General features: G+C 40.7%; 1 protein-coding gene across 3 annotated transcripts in view; it reads left to right on the plus strand.

Moving 5' to 3' along the window:
- Nucleotides 1–21344, plus strand: part of MIGA1 (mitoguardin 1) — a 1154615-nt gene that overhangs the window by 1111398 nt on the left and 21873 nt on the right. The gene's annotated exons all lie outside the window — the stretch shown is intronic.

Here is a 21344-nt window from a genome sequence, read left to right on the forward strand (position 1 = left end):
AGATCATTGATTTTGAACAATAAGGCTGCTAAGATTAATCTTCCTGATGAAAAAGTAGACTCTTGGATAGACTCTTGGATATCCTTCAGATGTCACAGTACTTCTTCCAGAAACGATGAGAGAATGGTCATTGGGGACAGGATGTGGTTAGTGATATATTATCTGCACAGCTTCTGTCTTTTTCATTGGTAAATGCTTCGATAATGTTTTGCTAATATCTTCAAGATCCTCATTTAGGGTAAACTTAATTTAACTTAACTCTCTCTCTTTCTTTCTCACATTATTTATTTACTTATTTTATGCTTTCTTTGATTGCTGGTAGGGTGGGCTGGTCCATGAACCCTCTTCAGTCTTAACTTGGGTGCTAAGGCACAAAAAAACAGATTTGAAATAACAAGTCAGGGGCAGAAGCAAAAATTAGAATCATGCTTATAGTGACTATACATGTTGCTATATTTCACAGTAGTTGAGAGCATACCTCTCAACCTGGAATCATCAAAAATCTGGACAAAGGCATATGAAAAGTAGGTAACAACTGGCCAAAAATCAGGGCACTGATTAACATAAAATTTACATGCATAATCAGTTAACCCCACCCACTCCAATGGAATTGTGGGCTAGCAACATAAAGATTGAAGTCACTAAGTAATAATTAATGGAAGCCATTTGAATTTCAGACTTCGTATCCCTCAGAAAATACATAATAATGTAAAACCTGTTATTCTAGCAGCTATCTGAGTTTACAGGTGAAATATTTAAAATTTGTCCCTATTTTTGGGCCTAAGTCCCACCATTATTTTTGATTGAGAGGTATGATCGTCATTACTGCAAACCATATATTTGATACAGCATCAGTATCAAAGCTATGCTAATACTGAAAAAAGGCAGTTATCTACCCTCCCTCTGACAGAAACCAAGCAAAATCACTTCTTGTTAATGCTGAAGAATGTATAGACATGTTAGAGTCTACATTGCTGAATCAGTTTTGTGGTGCCTTCCAAGGTTCCTCACCCTGTGCCGCAGTCTGTGTTAACTTCTCCCCAGATATTTGTTGCTGCAATAACAGTGTTGGAAACAAGATGTGGAACAGAATCAGACCCGATCACTCCGAAATACTGTATGCCACACTTGTGTTTTCATAGGATCGTAGGAAGTTACTAGGCTGGTAGCCCTGGGGCCCTTACAAGCCTAGCCAAGAGTGTATCCCCAAAAAAGAAACCTCAGTCAGCACCTGTCACCCCTGTCAATGAAGGACACAGGTGTAACCCCCTGGGACAAATTTATGGTTTCCCATCCACTTATCTGGTCAGCTAAAGCTGTTGAGGCTGGAACAGTGGAACTCTTCACCTATCTAAGTAGCTGATTTCATTTCTAGATCACACTGCAACAGCTACAAACAGAATTTTCAACTATGAAATCTGGGATACTGTTATCAACTTTTCTAATCAAAGAACACTTATCACTGTTTCAAAAACACAACCAATTCCTGGCATTCTCTGCACATGTTTTTCCTGAACATTTCAAGGAATGTGAAAACATGGAAACTCAATGTCCACACACTTATTTATTTTATTTATTTTACATTTGTTGACCGGGCTAGTCTAGCAGGATATATGTCCATTTTCAGTAGAGGCCCAGGGAGATAAGCTCCAAAACAGATTCACTAAAGTGACTTCATTATTTGTAACCATTAAAAAGAATCAGCAACATGAAAACACACACACAGTTTGACTAGAAGCCATAATGACAGTTGATAAGAAAAAAATCAGATTCTGTGCTATAAAAGAAAGTAACTGTCCAGCTTCAACAAAGAAAGGAATACAACTGATGTTGTCACCATAGAAATGTAAAATAAACTCTGGATAAGGGGAGGGGGTGAACAAGCTATGGCTTGATACAATATGTTAAAAAAACAACCACAGAGAAACAGGCTTGGGCATCCCTAGCACTAACTCCTGCTCCCTCCACCCAACTTGGCAACATAGAACAATCTGCAGAGGTACATGCATACCTCTCAGCTGTGCAGATGTTTGCGTTTTGAGGCTGAGAAGTATGGGTGCATGCCAACTCAGTTGGTAGACCATATACTAAGAGCCTCTCACCCATGTCTTTGCCTTTTACTTTTCATAACTAAGGAGGTGAGTTTTAAAGAATGATTCAACACCTATGCTCAGTGATTGCAGAGATACAAGCTCTCTAAATTTGCCCCCCTTCCTCATAAAATGGTGCGACTGCAGACAGTGACCATATAAGTTGGGGGACGGGCATAGCAGGCATAGGGTTGGCTTGAGAAAATCATTTGGGAAATAGGGGAGCCAACTCAAGCCACAGTTAGGTGAGTACTAGTCTGTTACAGTGCTGCCCCAAGAGCTCACAGCCCACCATCTGTAAAAATGCGGAACACTTCCTCTTATAATTTGAAACAAATGAACAAAACATGGGATACCTATGAGTTGGAAGCTTATAGGATGCTTAGTATGTTCTATATTGTACTCATAAAAAGTTATTTTAATGAATCCCATTTAAAAATCTAACAATTTGTCACAGACTATTTCATTGTGGTACTTTGAGGAATATGAAAGTAAGACCACATTAGAAATGTACATTTGAGAGGCATGCTTCCCCATAATCCGCGTGCCAATTCAGGTATAAGTTATAAGAACTTTTCATTCAAGTAGCCTGATTTCCTTATGCAGGCAATTAAAATACCTACATCTTAAACTAGTGGGATAGAAGTACTGCTGTTCAACGCCAACTCTAAAAATCAGAAATCATACAAAAGCAAAAAGCATACCAAGCTACGTATGACATACATAACAGGAATGACAAGTCACCAGTGCGGTGTACAACACAGTCCAGCTAAAAGTGGACAGTCTGTAGACCACTAATAACACACACACACACACACACACACACACACACACACACACACACACGGCAAGAATAAATGGTGGAGAGTTCAAAGCATACCTCTCAACCAGCGCAAGAATTCTGGACAAAGCCAAAATGAATGGGGCCCCAAATGAGGGACATACTTTAAATATTACTCTTAGAAATTCAGAAAGTAGGTACAATAACTGGTTCTGTACTAGCATGCATTTCTGAAGGAAGTGAAGTTTGAAACTCATATTGGTTAGCAAAAGCATGACTATCAATAGTGATCAACTGTCTGAGATAAGTTGATTTTTTTCGTTCGTCCTATGAGATCACCTTAACAAAAGTACAGAAAAAATAAACTGCAAAAAAATAAGCAGCAGACTGTAGATTACAGTTAGCTTAACCACTCCAATTATTTACTGAAGTGTCTCTCCTTCGGGTTTGACAGATAATATGCTATGTACAACTTAGATCGTGCAAAACTCACCCTTGGACTCTTCTTGTTGCTGCTGTAATATTGCTGGTCACCTCGTCCCTCCGAACCTGTGTGAAAATGGACTGGCTGTCCATGAGATCCGAACTGGACTCAGTGCTGCTCTTCTGCCCATCCCCTCCCCTATTTCTTCTTGCTGCCATACAAAAATAACATCCATTCCCCCTTCCCCACTTTTCTTTTACTTTCTGGTACTAAGCGTCATTCAGCCTGTGACTTCCATGCCAACAGTGCTGTACACGATCAGGCACACTGAGTGTGTGCTGGTATCTGAATTCACATACATGCTCTTGCAGGCCTTATGACTATCTTAAGTACACTTGTCAACAGCTGTAATGTACCCAGAAATTATTAACCTCTGCTCTTCAAAGTGTTGCAATGGTACTTCCCACTTGTGTAACTATTGGGTTTATCAGATATTTAAATGAAGTTTGGACAATGCACTGCTGAAAGAGTCACTCAGGCACCCACAGTTTGAAATTGCCACCCCCAGTGATGATGTCAGCCGTAGTAAATTAAAATTAAAAAAAAATCGGGAATTGAAGGGGCCACTCTGAAATTCATGGCACCCCATTATTTTGCCCTCAAAACCGGTAAATACCGAGGAATTCAGTATAGCTGAGAGGTATGGTTGAGAGCTACTTTCAAAGAAGTAGAAATATTGGGTCTACCTGATAACGTTGAAAGCTTGAGACGCCGACGACGAGAAGACCGACACTGGAAGATCGACAACAAAGATGACCGACAGTTGAGAATCCCGACCCTGAGAACACCGACATGTCAACTGAGCGCTAGTGGGTATGTATGTGGTAGTGACGGACGTCAGGGTTAGGGTGCGGGTAAGGTAAGTGTGCGATAGCGACGGTCTGTAGGGTTAGGGGCGGGTTAAGTGAGTTAGGGTTAGGGCGCAGGTCAGGTGATTGTGCGATAGTGACAGATGTTTGGGATAGGGGCGGGTTAAGTGAGTTAGGGTTAGGGCACGGGTTAGGTGAGTGTGCGATAGTGACGGACCTTAGGGTTAGGGTTTGGGTTAAGGTTAGTGCATAGATAGTTGTGTAGGTAAGGTTCAGTGTAGGTTTGTAAGGTTTTTGGTGTGCTTGTGTTGTGTGTGTGCTTTTTGGACAGGGGATTTGTTTTGTTTGTTGAGTGTCGGGATTGTGGTTTGTCGGGTATGTGACGTTTCATGTTTCTGAACTTTCGGTTTTGTGGTGTCGGTGATTTCGTTGTCGGTGTTTTAGCACATCGGTGTTGTCAGGTAGACCCAAAATATTACATATATAGCAAAGTAAATATAGTAATATTTCACAGCAGCATTTAATTTGTTGTTACAAAAGCCAACATCTTATGCACAGCATTATCACATTTAACAACATTCTGAGAAATTGAGAGAAGTAACATACAACTGTTGATATGAGACAGCTTTACAGTGAAATTATAAAGTACAATGATAGGTATTTCACAGCTAATGCTGTAAATCGGAAAGTCATGTATACAAGGTGGAAGTAATCTTTTTGAGATAAGATACAATGTATAATATATAAATCACGCTGTTTAAATCATTATAGTGATGCCTGGCTTTAAGAGCTTGTAGAACTTATGTACTGCTGCCCTGGGTATAGGTGCATACCATCCACATTCAAATAAGGTCTGCACTAAACAATCACACACAGATATTTAGGCCTTGACTTCCTAGGTACCTCTCTCATCTCCCTCTCAGTTCTTTGCCTTTTCTGTGCTAATTTATCTGTAGCAACTGTAATTCAAGTAAGCTATTGCATTCACATACACACAAAGAGTAATTTCCAGGAAAGACTAGTAACAACCTCCAGTAGTACAACTTCTTTATCCTCATGTAAAGTGATTTTGTACCACCATTCCAGACCATATTTGGAAAATTCCTGATTCTGTTCCACTCTTGAAATATAAGCCAACTGAAATATAAAACAATTCATGGAACTTATGCTAGTTTATAACAGAATGCTCTGGCTATGTTAGAGACAAATACCAGCAGCTAGTTGCCACACAGTAATACATACCCTTATAGCCATTAATAAATATATAAATAATTAGCCATAAACATTTAAAATTATGTGAATAAGATACTTTGCTTAAAAAAAGCTGAACAATACAGTTTAAAACTTAAATATACAGAGAAATGTAATCGCACAAGGAAAAGGAAAGATAGGTTTTGAACAGAAATGTTGCATGAAAACAAAAATCTCTCAACCCAGATAAATATTGTCTTGTTACATCTGGCTAGAAGTAGTACTAGGAGCTGACTATGCTATCTTAGTTTGCAGAAGATAACAGGCATATCATAAATAAAAGCGGAGTTGCAGTATTGGAACACAGTCCAAAGGCAGAAAATACAAGTACTAACTGAACAAATGAAAATCACTACTAAGCTACCTCTGCATTTTAGCCCATCACTCAAAATTTAACTGAACCAATGGCCTTTCTAGAAAATCCCATGATGTAATGCATAATGTAAGACACAAGTCCAGCCCTTGTAATCTGAATCTGTGTGTGTGTCTATAAAAGTTAGTCTATCTTAATTTATGACCTTTTAAATCTTGTTGCAACCTAAATGCTCTTCTCCATAGGAAAATAAATTGCCAAAAACTTTCGTTTTGCTTCTTGCAGTTAACAGAAGTACTGCAGCAAAGCAGTTACTTGTGCTGTTCCATCGTTTTACGCCGACTTTTATATTTTCTTCTTTGCAAATCCATTGTACATTTATATGTTTTGTATACATATTTGATACATTTCACAAAGGAACACATTTGCAGGTTTTACACATGTCATTACACCTTGAGCAGAAACACAAATCACAAGTTTGTATACCAAAAAAAAAAATTATAGGGTCAATCTCATTTACATTTTGCATATTTGTTTCAGTCTTTCTAACAAAACAGTAGTAAGTTTATGTACAATCCTCCAAACAATATGCACAAAATGGTCCATCCTTCCGAACAAATTATTACTAATGAGTTAGTTTAAAACTATTACCTATTTCCTTCCTGTGGAAACTGAAATTAGAAATCAGAAAATATCAGCTTACAGATTCCTACCATTACTTGTGTGACAAAAGAAGTTACTGCCATCACAGCTAGCTGGAATTTTGTAAATTATATGTCATTGGTGAATATCGAAGTGATTTATACAAAATGCTTATGTTTTAAATATATTAGAACTGTATGCCATGTAAATATAAAACTGCTTGTACAGACATTTGTGTTGAAAAGGTATTTGCAAAGTGCTGTTTAACATTTAACCACAGCATGCCCTACTGGACGAGAACAGAAATGTGTATGCACTATTGTAACTGTTTAAATGTATATATTGTAACAGTGGAAACTGGAATACAGGAGGTTAACCTCATTCCAGCAAACTTTAGAAAAAAATATCTGAAGTTAAATTACTTTATAGGCTATGCCATAAAGTTTTCAGTGCAGCTAGAGACACAGAGTCTGTGCTAGAAAGCTTTCTGTATCATCATTGGAATGAACTAATTGCTAAATTTGAAGCATGAAGGAATGCAGTTGTTTTGACTTCCAGCATCTGCTAAAGATCTGAGGAAAAGTTCTTGTCTGTATATTTTTACAGGGAGATGCTAAATACTTCCAGATTCTAGCAATGGGGGGTTTGGCCTGGGAGCTAAAAGTCAGATGATCACAAATTATGTCATTCTGCAAGCTATCCCAGCAGTAATATTCTAGATATTAATTTGAGAAGTATCTTAGTGAGACAGAGCATTCTGCATTATGTCTTGGGCCTGATAACAACAAAATTCATTCACCACACATCTGCCTTGCTCTAATGAAGTAAATTTCTAAGGAACAGTATAATTATCTTAGATACAGCCAGGAATATAGTGAAGTTTAGTTTAGATGTTTTTCTTTATTTGTGTGAGCCTGTACTGCAGCGTTATTTTAAATATTTCCTGTGGTTTTGAACTCTGATGTCACTGTGAATATATACTGAGTATTTTCTTGTTCTTTTATTATTAATTATTAAATATATTTAAACCTTTCATTGTGGCTGATCTGTGTAGAGATGTTTAAGTTTTGAGAGCACTTGCATATGTATTTGGTGACACTGCGTGGGCCACTCCTAATAGCCTTGCTCTTGGTCAAACTACCATTTGTATTAATATTAATATTAATATTAATATTAATATTAATATTAATATTAGACAGTAAAATTGGACACCCTTTGTTAACAACTTTAAAGTAGCTGATAAGGGGTTTTTGTGAGCAGTGTTGGGATATCCACAATACATTTGTTTGTCAGTGGTGGGATAACATCACATACTGGGATTCAGTGGTGTGGATACTGAACTCCTGTAGCCTGTAAACAGTGGTCACTAAAGAAGATGTTTTTACTCTCAAGAAGCCACACGGTAGATATTCAGAGTTTCATATCACAATAGTTTTATTTAATTTTTTGTTAATTTAGTTAGTCAGGGAGAGCAAGCAAGGAATTCAGCAGAGGATTATGGCAAGTTGACAAGGAGCCAGTTGGCTGAAATGTGCAAAGCCAAAGGATTGGTGCATGCCAATCTGACTAAAACAGAAATTATTGCAACCTTAATCACAGCTGCATCACAGGCCAGCAGTAAGGAGGACAACCAGACTGGCCTTGGCGATGTACATCTCTCAGAAAATGAACAGTTCAACTTTGTCTCAGATGACTTAAAAATCCATCTGCAGTTAAAGAGACTTGAACTGGAGGCCAAACATTTAGAACTAGAATCAGCAGAGACACTGCTGCATTTGGAGGTCGAAGCAGAATCATCAGAGAGACTGAGACATCTGGAAGCTGAAGAAAATGAGAGGCAGAGGCATCATGAAAAGGAGATGCTGACTCTTCACCAGGGTCATGGAGGTAATGGGGAAGGGAGTAACCATAACCGAACTCCGGAAGCAATAAAGGTCTGTAAATTTCTTCCACAATTTACAGAGGGTGATAATTTTGATAGTTTTATTCATGTGCTTAAAAGGGTATGTAAACAGTATAATGTTGATGAAGAGCTCTGTGTATGGTTCCTGACCCCCTTACTCCATGGTAAAGCTGTAACTGCTGTTTCTAAATTGTCTGATACTGATTGCTTAAATTATAATACAGTTAAAAATTGTTTATTGGAATGCCTTAAATTAACATCTGGTGATTGCTTAAATTATAATACAGTTAAAAATTGTTTATTGGAATGCTTTAAGTTAACATCTGAAGCTTATAGAAAAAAAAGTGTTGTGAGTACAGACGCAAGGCAGATGAAACTGTATGTGAATATATTGCTGACTTAAGCACTTATTTTCATAGGTGGGTGAGTGGGTGTCAAGTCACCACTTTTGAAGGGCTGGCAGACCTTTTGGTGAGGGAACAAGCTCTTAGCACTTTGCCTGAGAACATGAGAATCTGGTTGGTAAATAGGAAATGTAACACCGCAGATGAGTTGGGGAAAAAGGGAGACCTATACCTAACAAGCAGGGTATCACTGCACAGGAAAGGGGTACCCAGTGCTGCACATGGGGTCTAAGGGACCCCATGGTGGACAGCCTAAACTGCCTCAACAGAGTCCACCAGTAACAGTGGAAGCCACTAGTTGAGGTACACGGCCAGGATTAAGGGTTAAATGTTTTAAATGTAACCAGTGGGGCCATGTAGCATATAGATGTCCATGGAGGCAAGGTAGGGAACAAAAGATGGGGGAGCCAGCAATTGGGAATGACAGAATGCTAGTGGTAAGTTGTCTGGAGACAACAAGTGTACCAAGCTACCACAAGATGTTATAGCCTACCTTAGCAGATGGGAAACAGGCAACTGATAAGAGAGACAGCCTCTGACCTAACCATTGTGAAGCTTGCAATGGTTAAAGAGGAGCACAACTTGCTTGGCAGTCTATTGCAGTCAGAGCTTTACGAGGGACGCCATTCCAAATACATTTGGCTAGGGTTCACCTTGACTGGGAGGGTGGAAAAGGAAGCAAGCAAGTAGATGTGTTTGGGGCTATCCCAGCAGATTTCCTAATAGGGAATTATTTTCATAATGCAGTACTTTGTGTGCATGCAGTTACATGCAGTCAGGCTTGGAGACAAGCACGTGGGTCTGGTACCCTGGGGGGACCCAGACAGACTGCATAGACTGCACACTTGAAGCCAGGACTGGTGTGGTCGTAACTTCAGAGAGGGAGCTACTCTGTAGCAATGAGACTGAAGGTGAGGCACATCTGTTGGTGGGTAATGATATTCCCTTTGACAGAGTGACTGCAAGGGCAGAGTTCAGTATTATTACCCAGGCTGACAGTAAGGTACTGCTTTCAGAGGATACCAGACTTCCTGTGGAAGGGTATCTGGGAAGGGTTACACAGAGAGAGCTGAGACAGGCTCAGCTCTCAGACCCTACATTACAAGGCTTGAGGGATGTAGCTAGGGTGGCACCTGCTTCTCGAGGAAAAGCGGAATCTGTATACTGGGACAGAGGGTTACTGTATAGAGAGTGTACCCCTGAGGGAGGGCTAGAAGGTGAGGTAATACAGCAGTTGGTAGTGCCCATGACATTCCCTTTGCAGGCCATATGTGCATAAAACATACCACAAGGCATATTATGCAGAACTTTTATTGGCCTGGGATTTCCAGGGATGTAACAGGATACTGCAGGACCTGTGAGCAGTGCCAAAAAGTAGACAAGGCAGGAGACAAGAGAAAAGCATCTTTGATTCCTTTGCCTGTGATTGAAGAGCTGTTTCAGAGGGTAGCTGTAGACATTGTGGGTCCTCTTAAGTACCCCAAGTTCCACAGAGAAGAAGTATATCCTAGTGGTAGTAGATTATGCTACCAGATACCCTGAGGCAGTGGCTCTGTCCTCCATCAAGGCAGAAAAGGTGGCAAATGCTTTGTTAGAGATTTTCAGCAGAGTAGGTTTCCCAAAAGAAATACTGACTGACAGAGGTGCCAATTTCATATCAGACCTGCTGGCTTGTCTGTGGAAGCACTGTGGGGTGAAGCACCTAAAAAGACCACCCCTACCACGCCCAAACTAGTGATTTGGTGATGAGATTAAACTCTACATTAAAGACCATACTACAGGCATTTGCAGACCAGTTTAAGAGGGAGTAGAACAAATATTTGCCCCATCTGTTGTTTTCTTACAGAGAAGTGCACCAGGATTCCACATATTTCTTACCTTTTGAGTTGCTGTATGGGCATACGGTGAGGGGGCCTCTAGATTTGATTCGCAATGAGTGGGAGGGTGAGTGTGAATCCCACAAGGAGTCTGTTGTGGCATATGTCCTAAACCTTAGGGCAAGGCTCAGGGAACTCATGGGCTTGCCCAGGAGAACCTGGCAGGAGCCCAACAGCAGAACAAGGTCTGGTATGACTAAAATGCTCACTCTAGAGAGTATGCCGTGGGGCAGCAGGTTATAGCTTTCATTCCTGTCCGACACAACGAGCTGCAATCAGCTTGGGAGGGATTGTTCAAAGTGGTAAGGAAGGTCAGTGATGTTAACTACATGGTAGAACTGCTAGGCAGGAGGCAGGGGCACAAACTGTACTGTGTTAACATGCTGAAATCTTACCATGACAGGGAGGCCATTGTGCTAAGTATTCGCAGTAGAAGGCAGGAGAAGTCTGAGGGGGAGCTATGGCACACAGGGAGGTAGCCAGCCAAATCCCAATTTGGTGTGGTGGAGCCTAAAGTTGCAGGCATATGATATGACAGTGCAGCACTTTACTGTGGTCAGCAATTCCAAGGCAGATGGAATCTCAAGACAGGGAATGGGGTTATGTATTCCCAGATAGCCTCATCCCTCTTGAGCAACATTTCTCAAGGGTGACTTGGAAAACTAGCTTGAGTCTTCGAAGTGGGGAAGAAGTGCGACAAACGGAGATACTGCCAGCACAGCTAGCTGGAATTTTGTAAATAATTATATGTCATTGGTGAATATTGAAATGGTTTATACAAGATGCTTGTGTTACAAATGTATTAAAACTGTATGTCATGTGTATAGCAAAGTGCTTTTACAGATGTGTGTGTTGAAAAAGTATTTGCAAAGTGCTGTTTGAAATGTAACCACAGTCTGCCCTGCTGGAAGAGAACAGAAATGTACATGTACTATTGTAATTGTTTAAATGTATATATTTTAATAGTGGGAACTGGAATACAGGAGGTTAACCTCAGTCCAGCAAACTTTAGAAAAAATATCTGAAATTAAATTACTTTATCAGCTATGCCATAAAGTTTTCAATACAGCTAGAGACACAAAGTGTGCTAGCAAGCTTTCTTTTTTGTCCTTGGAGTGAACTAATTGCTACATGTGAAGCATGCAAAAATGCAGTTGATTTATGACTTCCAGCATCTGCCAAAGATGTGAGGAAAAGCCCTTGTCTTTATATTTTTACAGGTAGATGCTAAATGCTGTCAGATTCTAGCAATGGAGGGTTGGGGTTTTAGCCTGAGAACTAGAAGTCAGGTGACCAGAAATTGTCATTCTGCAAGCTATCCCAGCAGTAATATTTTAGATATTAATTTGAGATGTCTCTTAGTGAGACAGAGCATTTTGCATTATGCCTTGGACCTGACAACAGCAAGATCCATTCACCATACATCTGCCTTCCTCTAATGAAGCAAGTTTCTAGAGAACAGAATAATTCTCTTGGATACAGTCAGGAATATAGTAAAGTTTAGTTTAGCTGTTTTTCTTTATTTGCGTGAGCCAGTACTGCATTGTTATTTTAAATATTTCCAGTGGTTTTGAACTCTGATGTCACTATGAATATGGGTCTACTTCACTTCACTGAAAGCTCATTTCACTGAAACACATTTGACTGAGCACACATAACTAAAAACTCATTTGACTGAAACTTATTTTGTGGAAAGGTATATGTCCTTTTCCCCATTGTAGTGTGATCCTGGAGTTAGTATATATAGTAAGAGGGGGGGGCGTAGCCCCCCCCCCCACATAGTTTGGGTATATGTCGTCTTCTGAAAAGAGTTATTTATTGGAGTTGTAAGTATCCATGTATATGGTTTAAAATGTATAAAATAGGTGGGGGGGGGCTGCACCCCCCTTACTATATATACTAACTCCAGGATTGCACTACAATGGGGAAAAGGGCATATAACTTTCAACAAAATGAGTTTTAGTGAAATGAGCTTTCAGTGAAGTGAGCTTTCAGTCAAGTGTGCTCAATCAAATGAGTTTCAGTGAAATGAGCTTTCAGTCAAGTGAAGTAGACCCGTGAATATATACTAAGTATTTTCTTGTTCTTTTATTATTTATTATTAAATATATTTAAACCTTTTGTTGTGGCTGATCTGTGTAGAGATACTTAAGTTTTCAGAGTACTTGCATATTTATTTGGTGACACTGTGTGGGCCACTCCTGATAGCCTTGCTCTTGGTCATGCTACCATTTGTAGTAATATTAATATTACACTGCAGGTTTGGACATCCTTTGTTAAAGGCCTTAAAGTAGCTGATAAGGAGTGACTGGTGGCACTGGAAACTACCTTATGGTCTGGGCAGAAGGGGACATAGTTAGTAAATCTGTGCCAGCCTTTCTGAGGTGTGTATATGTAAATCAAACCTGAAAGAGTGTGTGTGTGTGTGTGTGTGTGTGTGTGTGTGTGTGTGTGTGTGTGTGTGTGTGTGTGAGCTACTTGGGCAGAGACACTAAGCACTGGTTGGACAGAGAGGGTGCTAGAGGTCTTGGTGTGGTCACTCAGCTGAGATCTCAACTCTATATCCGTGCCAGTGGGGAGTCTTATTGGGGATCTTGAGCAAGAGTAAGAAACCAGCCCTGGACTGACTGTGGTCTCTGTGTGCTCTTAAGGGAAATTACACTTAATGCAGAGAGCTACATCTGGAAATATTGTATGTGTACCTGTTATCCTCTCAGTGAGTGTCTATTGAGGCTTCTTGATTACTGGCCCAGTGGAAGGTCGTCGCAACTTGTGTGCTCTTACCCTCCCACTCTTGACTAAAGAAGAAAATTATTGATCATGTATGTATACAATTTATGGATATGTTCAGCAGTTTCAGTTTGTACTTAACTTACTTAACATTGTATTTATTGGACATTATTAACATCTTGTTTTCTTAAATGGATATAGTACAATAATGTGTTTATCAGATAAATTCAAATTTATAGCTATTATGGGTGAGAAAATTACATTTCTGAACATGTTTATCTGTATTGTATCCAGATTTGTATTTGTTTAATTATTATACCCATTAAGTATTTCATATCCTTGTAAATTGCATGTTTATAAATAACAGTAATGTCAGTGATGACCGATTTACTTTTTACACAACTTTACTTCATGTTGTCAGGTGGATGCTGATCTTTCTGGTGCATTCATTTGACACCTGTGTAATCTTTACTAACTACTGATGTTTAACTGTATACAGCTTATAATAATATTCAAATCAACTAATGAAAGGATCCAGTAGTTCTGTTCACTAGCAGCAGTGCAAGACATTAAATTAATCTTTTTGCATTCTGTAGAACCAACATTTATGTTCAGAAGCGATTCCAATATGGCTGCACATTGAGTAACAGCTTAATCCTGGCTCTCCCAGTCTGAAAACAGAAACATAACAAAGAAGGCCAGTGGACCTGGATTTTTGGGTACATTTCAGTAACTGGCTAGTAAGTGCACTGCCTGGATGCCAGGAAAAAATATAAAGGATCTGGAGGAAAATCAGCTGCAAAAGGTGAGAAAGACGCACAGACTGAGAGGAGTACTACAGAGAGGTTCAGCAAAAAAGCACTACAAGTTCCAGACATGACTTCCAGCAATGTAGAGGAGCGTACAAAGCAGCTGCACATAGACCTGATTAAAATAAATGAAACACTGAAGGAGTATATGAACACAAACAATAAAAAGATGGAAAAAATGGAAGAACAGATATCCAGATAAGATGACAGAACTGCAAAACTTAAGAGGCTGAAATGAAGAAAAGGCTGGCTGAATATGAGACTGCACAAGAAGAGATGTTTAAAAATAAATAATAGAATTAGAGATCAGAGCACATAGGCAAAACCTGAGATTTTATGCTGTACGAGAGAAGTTGATAGAAACAGACTGTATTGATTTTATGAAAGCACAAATAAGCAATTGGACTGGTATTCCACAACAGGAGCTGTTAATTGAAAGGGCACATTGTGTGTATGCTCCAAATCTGATTAGTAAAAAAACAACCTAGACTTTTAGTAGTAAAAATGCAGTCATATCGACAGAAGGAGCTGATTTTGACAAAACTGTGGCAGAAATATAAAGTGCTAAAAGTGGGAGATAGTAGAGTGTTTGTGGAAAATGACTACTCAGTGTACACCAGGCAGAAGAAAAGTAAATGTATTCCATTATTTATGGAATATCGAAAAGCATGCATGAGATTCAAACTGCTGTACCCAGCCATCTTGAAAGTGTTTTTCCCTGGAGGGGTGAAATCATTTTTTGATGAAGAACATGCTAAGGAGGAAATGCAAAAGTTTGTCCAAGAAAGAGTGAGGTGTGAATCAGAAGGATGTTCTGCTTCATGTTCTCCTGGTGCTAAGGTCTACAGAGAGAGATTGAGCCCGTGAAATCTTTTCCACTATTTCAGTTGCCTAAGAGAAGGAAGAAAACATAAGAATCAACATCTGGAATATGTTGGAAATGAAATAGAGACAGGATTTGGGAGATGGAAATGAACAGGATTAAAGCTAGTAACTTGGAAATTGACAACCCTGGGATGATAAAGCAATAACTATGCTTGAAAAACATGACAAAACTAAAATCTAAACATATTGAACTTCCTTGGCCTTTGTTAAACTTGCAAGGAACTTTAAAGCTTATACCCTACTTCATGTTATTAATGTTTGGAGAATAAAATCAGTTACAGTACCTGTAAACAAACAAATGTGGGATTATAAAGCAATAATTATATTTGTGAAACATATCAGAACAAGAGGATTTGGAAATGTGGAATTTTTGTGGAAAAGCTTTGGAGAACTACTTTGGAGAGGGAAGGAGAAGGGAAAAGTTAACTGTAAATAAAACAAATTTTCTTAGCAAGCTATGAAGTAAAACTTCTTCAGTTGTTTTTTTAATGTAATGGGGATATTAATATAAACACGTTTTTTTTTTCATTTTTTTCCCTTCTCTCTTTTTACCTGTTTAGTTTTAAGAAATGTAGCCACTGCAATGTGAGGAAAAAGAGAAAGGAAGGGTCTGGTTGAGAGAGCATGGCAAAAGAAAAATGAATGTGCTTTTTCTCATGCTTGCATAGGCAAATGATTGGGTTAACCCTGGGATTTATCCAGCAACAAGTACATTACAAAACATAGGTTCATAGGTTCATACTAGGCTATCTGCCCTAGGGCATTTATAAGCCTAGCCAGAGTGTGTTTGGCTTTCGCCACCCATTTTAAATTTTGCTATGCCCTTTTTTGAGGTTAGTATACTGTGCCTGTGTCTAACAGTGACACAGAAGTGATACCCGGGGTAAACCTACGATTCCGCATCCACTCATCAAGATTCCTCTTGAAGAGAGTCAATGAGGGACTCTGCCTAACCTGGAAAGGATTTTATTCCAGAGTGAAGGGAGCCTCTGGGTTATGAATCTGTCCCTCCAGCATGTCCTATTTATTTCAGTGCTGAGGTTCAAGTCTCTCGAGCGCGTAGCTCGATGGGATTTGGATTTTCTGAGGTGCAGCATGTCCATTAATTCCGGGTTGGACATGGCTTTATACGTCAGGCACAGATCGCCTCTGAGCAGGCGGTATGCCACTGAGTAGAGCTGGAGTTTCTTTAACCGGGCAGCATATCGCATCTGTTTGAGCCCTTTGATCCACTTGGTGAGGTACTTTTGGGTTCTTTCCAGTTGCTGCAGGTGTTTGGTAAGGTACATCCCAAAAGGGGCATTGTACTCGATTCTGGGCCTGATGAGGGATGAGTAAAGAGGCACGATGACCTCCCCTGATCTAGATGTGAATCCCTTCATGATTAGGTGGGCTATATAAAATGTTTTTCTAACCACTTTGGCCACGTAGTTGTCAAATGAGAGATTGCTATCAACTTGGGTCCCCAGGTCCCTAATTACTTCTTCCGTACTTAATGGATTACCACTTATGTGGTAATTTGTGGGCACTTTGTTTTTGCCAAAGGGGATGACTATACACTTTTTGGCATTTAGCTTGAGGCCATGGCTCTGGCACCAGTTGTCTGTTTCTCTGAGGCCCTTTTGGAGGATGCTTGTGTCGGCTGGAGAGTCGATTATGGCGCCCAGTTTGCAGTCATCTGCGAACTTGGTCAGCCACAGTCCTTCCGTGTTGGCCTGTACCTCTGAGAAATATATACCGAACAAGAGGGGTCCCAGAACTGAGCCTTGGGGACGCCACTTGTAACTGGTTAGGAGTCTGACATGGCTCCAGCAATTCTAACCATGTAGGTTCTGTCCTTGAGCCAGTTTGCAACCCATCTAGTGACATAGGGGTTTATATTTAAGCTGGTGAGCTTATCTGTAATGCCCGAGTGGGGTATTGTATCGAAGGCTTTTGCGAGGTCCAGGTAGGCTGTGTGGACCACCTTCCCCTCGTCAATGGCCTTGGTGACTGTTTCAAAGAAATCGACCAGGTTTAAGAGGCAGGATCTGCCCTTAACAAAGCCGAACTGGGTAGGATCCAGTGTCTGTAGGTCCCCAATATCTTTATTTATAAGGTCTATGATGATCCTTTTCATAGCTTTGCAGACCAAGCTAGTCAGGCTTATGGGGCGATAGTTTCCAGGATCCGGCTGAGGCACCACCTTTGTGGAGAGGGACCACCGTTGCTGTACGCCACTCTTTGGGTACATATCCTGTAGTAAGGCTGAGATTGAACAGTAGTTTTATGTTTGGGTTTAGCTCTTCTTGGAGTTCATGTAGGACGCAGCCTGGGACACCGTCTGGTCCTATTGATGCTGTGTTTTTTGCTTTGGAGATGGCAGCTCTTACTTGAGAATCTGAGATGTCAGGGGGGCAGCACTCTGCTGGGATAGATATTTGCCCTGTTGGTGGGGAGGGGGGGAGAAGTTTGTGCTGAACCTGTCAGCTAGGATGTTGGCAGTGTCTGTGGGTTCGGTGTATTTTTTGTCATTTTGGACTAATTCTGAGTATATCTGGGAATTCCCACCCAGGTTCCTAACATAACTAAAGAAAGCCTTGTGATTATCCTTAGTGTCCTGTGCAATGTTTCTCTCGAAGCTGGCCTTAGACGATTTTATGAGTGCCCATAGTTTTTTGCTAATACTGATCAGAGATGCCTTCCCTTTTTGGGATTTTGCTCTATCATGTAGTAGCTTCCTCCTTCTATTGTATAGTTCGTTTATGGCTGGGGTCCACCAGACAGGACATCTGCCTTTGGAGGATTGGGTCTTGGTTTTATTTGGGATTGCATGATCCATGCATTCCTGAAGGTGTTCATAGAATGCGTTTATAAAGGATTCTGCGGTCCGGGCTGTATTTTCCACAGGCCTGGGGGCTTTGAAGGATTCCACCTCGGTTTTGAGGAGTGTGAAATTTGCTTTAGAGAAGTTTTTCACTGTGGTTTTCTGGGCAGGGGGTGGGGTCGGGATGTGAATATCTAGTGAGATTAGTTTATGGTCTGATTTTACCAGTGAGGGATACACTTCTGGTCTGGAGCATAGAGTCCCCATGTTGGTGATGATCAGGTCCAGTATGTTTTCCCCTCTTGTGGGAGTGGTAGCAAGTTGTTCCATAGCATTTGAGTTTATAAATTGTAGGAACCTTTGGGCTAGGGTGTTGGAGCTAGAGTAATGCTCCCAGTCTATGTTTGGGTAGTTGAAGTCACCCAATATAATGGTGTTTGAAGAGACCTTCATATTTTCCAGTGTTCTCAGGAAGGCCGAGTGGAGTTCCTGGGTTTGGGAGGGTGGTCTGTAGCAGGCTATAAACTGGAAGGCAGTTTTATCCACTGTTAGTTGCACATGGATAGTCTCTGATGCTTCATGCTGTGCCACCAACCTGGAGGTGTGGATATCTTTGACAAATATTGATACTCCCCCTGCTTTTGTGGTTCGGTCCAAGTTTTGGGGCTGAAAAGCATGGTATGAGGTATAACCTGGTAGTGCTGGGGTGCTCTTGGGAGCCTTGAACCAGGTTTCTGTTACTGCACAGATATCAATGTTCTCCATGCTATGGAGAGTTTCGAGTGCATGCATCTTGAGGTTTAGACTTATGGCGTTGAGTAGCATTACTCTTAGTTTCTTATCCCTTGTGATACCTATGGAGGTGGGTTTGTCTTTTGAGCCTTGCCTAAAAAGGCACTATGGGGGTAGCAAGAGCCTTTGCCAATATCCGAAAGCCCAGGGGTGATAGGGGCAAGCCGTCCCTAGTGAAGCATCGTGGCTTGTCGAGCATGTCATCCCAGGCTGACAGGCATTGGATCCCCTTTGAATGACACCAATACTTAAGCCAATTGTTGAAATTGATCATCTTGTCTTCATATTGTGGCATCATTCTTGGTGAAGGTAAGATGCTACTCAAGGACAGGGTCATACCGGCCTGGGCTACATGCTCAGAGAGCTCCTCTATGTCTCTTTTCATGTAGTCCAGGGAGGTACATCTCAGGTCATTCACACCAGCATGGACAATGACTGAGTCATATTTGTACTTGCCTTGGAGTGACCTGAGTGCTTGTGTTATGTGGCGGATCCTAGCGCCCGACAGGCAGCTCACCGTGACCTTCTCCTTGTTCAGCCTGGTGAGCGGGACGTCAGTGTGCCTGACGATAGAGTCACCTATTACAAGTGTATCAGATGTGTTGTTCAGCCTTAAAGGCTGTGACTGTTCGGCACACTGGCTTTGTGAGCTATGTGTTGCATGTGTTTTGTTTTGGGGTAGCGGTTGCTTGGGTGTCTCCTTTGGAGGTCTCTGCTGCTTAGGCAGATTTTTATTTAGAGCCTCTGAGTATGTTTTTGTGTGTTTATGTGTTTGGTTTGCTGTTGTGGTAGGTCTATGTGAGACTGGAATTGTAGTGAGTGTGGTTTCCTTTTCCTCCTGACTGGTTATGCCAGTACTGAGTTGAGAGAGCTTAGCCTCCAGTTTGGCTATATGGTTGCATCTCTCACATGTGTTGGAATTTGTTGGGAGGAGGAGAGGGCTGTCTGTGTACATGAGGCAGTTGTAACATTGCCTCAAGATTCCCAGATTCACCAGCTGGACCGGAGAGGAGATTGACAGCTGACCTTTGGAAATGCTAGAATAGTATTGTGAATTCCTTTATAATTGAAAAAAAGGGCCAATGGGGAACAAGGTACTCAAGGGGAGTTTGTGAGGGTGTAGTGCTTTTAATTTTTTAGCGCTGATCTATATAATTGCTTTAGTGAGCAAGTGCCAGCTAACTTAAATGCAATGTGCTACAGGTAACATAAATGCAAAAACATCAAACAGTAACTTTCATTCAAGTGAAACAAGGAAATAAGTACAGTAAGCAATGCAGATATCACTAGGGATCCACAGAAGCACTGAAAAGCCGAGTTTTAGGTGGAATTAGCGTTTCAGGGAAATAACAAGCAAACAAACAACAAGCATACAAACAAAGCTAGATTCAGCAGGCCTGGATCTAGTCTATGCTACAGCAAACAAGGTGTACCAATTTCAGTAAGAAACAGTTCAAATATGCAGGCATTATAAGCCTTTAACCAGAAATTCCCAGCTCAGAAGGGCAGAGTCCAGCCTCTCCTCCCACAAGAGTGCAGACCACGAACCTTCTTAATGTAAAATAACTGGCCTGAAGCCCAAGTGCTTAAACCAGAACTAATACACTTTTAGAATAACAGGCACTGAGCCCTCAATCAGCAGTTCCCAACTTAGAAGGATGTAAGCTACCTGTCCTGCCACCACAGTGCAGGCCACAAACCTTCCTAATGTAAAACAACTGGTCTGAAGCCCAAGTGCTTAATCCAAAAGACTTAGAATGATAGCTACACTTTAATCAAGTTACTACCAAGCAGTAATGAATGCAATTGAATACTTTTAAGAATGCCTGGATTAGTGCTCAAGTTATACAAACAAAGCTAGATTCAGCAGGCCTGGATCTAGTCTATGCTACAGCAAACAAGGTGTACCAGTTTCAGTAAGAAGCAGTTCAAATATGCAGGCACTATAAGCCTTTAACCAGAAATTCCCAGCTCAGAAGGGCAGAGTCCAGCCTCTCCTCCCACAAGAGTGCAGACCATGAACCCTCTTAATGTAAAATAACTGGCCTGAAGCCCAAGTGCTTTAACCAGAATTAATACACTTTTAGAATAACAGACACTGAGCCCTCAATCAGCAGTTCCCAACTTAGAAGGATGTAAGCTACCTGTCCTGCCACTACAGTGCAGACCACAAACCTTCTTAATGTAAAACAACTGGTCTGAAGCCCAAGTGCTTAAACTAAAAGGCTTAGAATGAGTAACACCAAGCAGTAATAAATACAACTGAGTACTTTTAAGATGACGCAAAAGCAAAATAAAGTAGGAAGAAACACAAATACAGTAAAAGCAGATACATTTTTTTTTTTTTTTGAGTGAGCAAATGAGATGGGCCCAGGAGGAGTATCCAAGTGCAAATTTACAAGAGGGGCGGGCAGTTTCAAAGCCACCAAGATTAACACCAAGACAAAAACAGGGAGGGTGGGTGGGGACCTACTGAAAAAACAGTCAACTTCCAGCTAGAATATTGCTCAATGCAACACAAACAAATTACTTTAAATCGTGTATTATTTGATGAAAGTGCAGGTAAAAATCTACTTAACTCCACTCATGTAGGTCTCAGTTGGCCAAAGCTCACAGTTTAAACAGAAAACAATTCACTGTACCACTTGTATAAGACAGAAACCTTATAACAATGAGGTAAACTACCCCCACTTATCACTGGCTATGCAGGTTTTTTTAACAAGCCTTAACTGAAAATACCACTTGTATAAGACCTACTGAAAAAACGG

This window comes from Protopterus annectens, chromosome 10.part0 (assembly GCF_019279795.1).
Source record: "Protopterus annectens isolate FY-2018-M chromosome 10.part0, PAN1.0, whole genome shotgun sequence".
NCBI lineage: Eukaryota > Metazoa > Chordata > Ceratodontiformes > Protopteridae > Protopterus > Protopterus annectens.